Raw genomic sequence first — 909 nt, 5'->3', positions numbered from 1 at the left:
ATCTCCAAAAGTTTTACTTTTCCCACATTTCCCTCCCTTTGACCAACAAGGATAGGTTTGAATTTATTAATTGAAATACTAATAGTTATTTATGTATTAATTCCTAAATCTAAATAGAGAAAACAAGATTAATCAATTAATTACATTACAATAATTGTCTCATAGTGAAGCATCTTTTTTTTTTTTTTAAATGCCACCAGAGGCATTCTGTCACTGACTTAATCATCTATTTATATTTAGTTGTATTCCAAGTTGTATTCCAACCAGCTGTGCCTAAAACAGCTGCATCATGGTAGTTGATCATGGTAGTTGATCATGGTAGTTGATCATGGTAGTTGATCATGGTAGTTCATCATGGTAGTTCATCATGGTAGTTGATCATGGTAGTGGAGTAGATGACAGAAAAGAGACTCACCGACGGTCAGCGTGATCTTTGAGGTCATCATGTCTGCAGCGAGTTGCTTCACTTCTCTCCTCTTCAAAGCACGACTGATCTTCTCAGTCACCTGTTCAGGTATATATTGCCCTCCATCGTTAGAGTCCTCCCACTGCTTTTTCTAACACAGCTTTGGATTGAGGCCATGTTGACCGACGTCTGTTTAATTTCTCTGAAGGCATCTTATTGTTTTACCTCAGGCTGTTGGTCATGTTCAGGTAAATATATTGACAGAGCTTCCATCAACAAACTAACAGCTGGAAGGATATTTATTCATCAACTGTACCTGTCACATGTCAAGGTGATGACTCGTCAGCTTAAACAATTACTGGTTCAGGTGAAAGTAAATTATTTAAGAAAGAAAGTCTCAGGTAATTTAAGATCAGCTTGAATATGACATTTTTTTATTTATTTCTTTAACAGTATGCTTAACCTGACTATCTATATGCTTTTAAAAAGGAGGCACAAAGCTC

Source organism: Labrus bergylta, chromosome 5 (assembly GCF_963930695.1).
Source record: "Labrus bergylta chromosome 5, fLabBer1.1, whole genome shotgun sequence".
Classification (NCBI taxonomy): domain Eukaryota; kingdom Metazoa; phylum Chordata; class Actinopteri; order Labriformes; family Labridae; genus Labrus; species Labrus bergylta.
Note: the sequence above shows the minus strand (reverse complement) of the source record.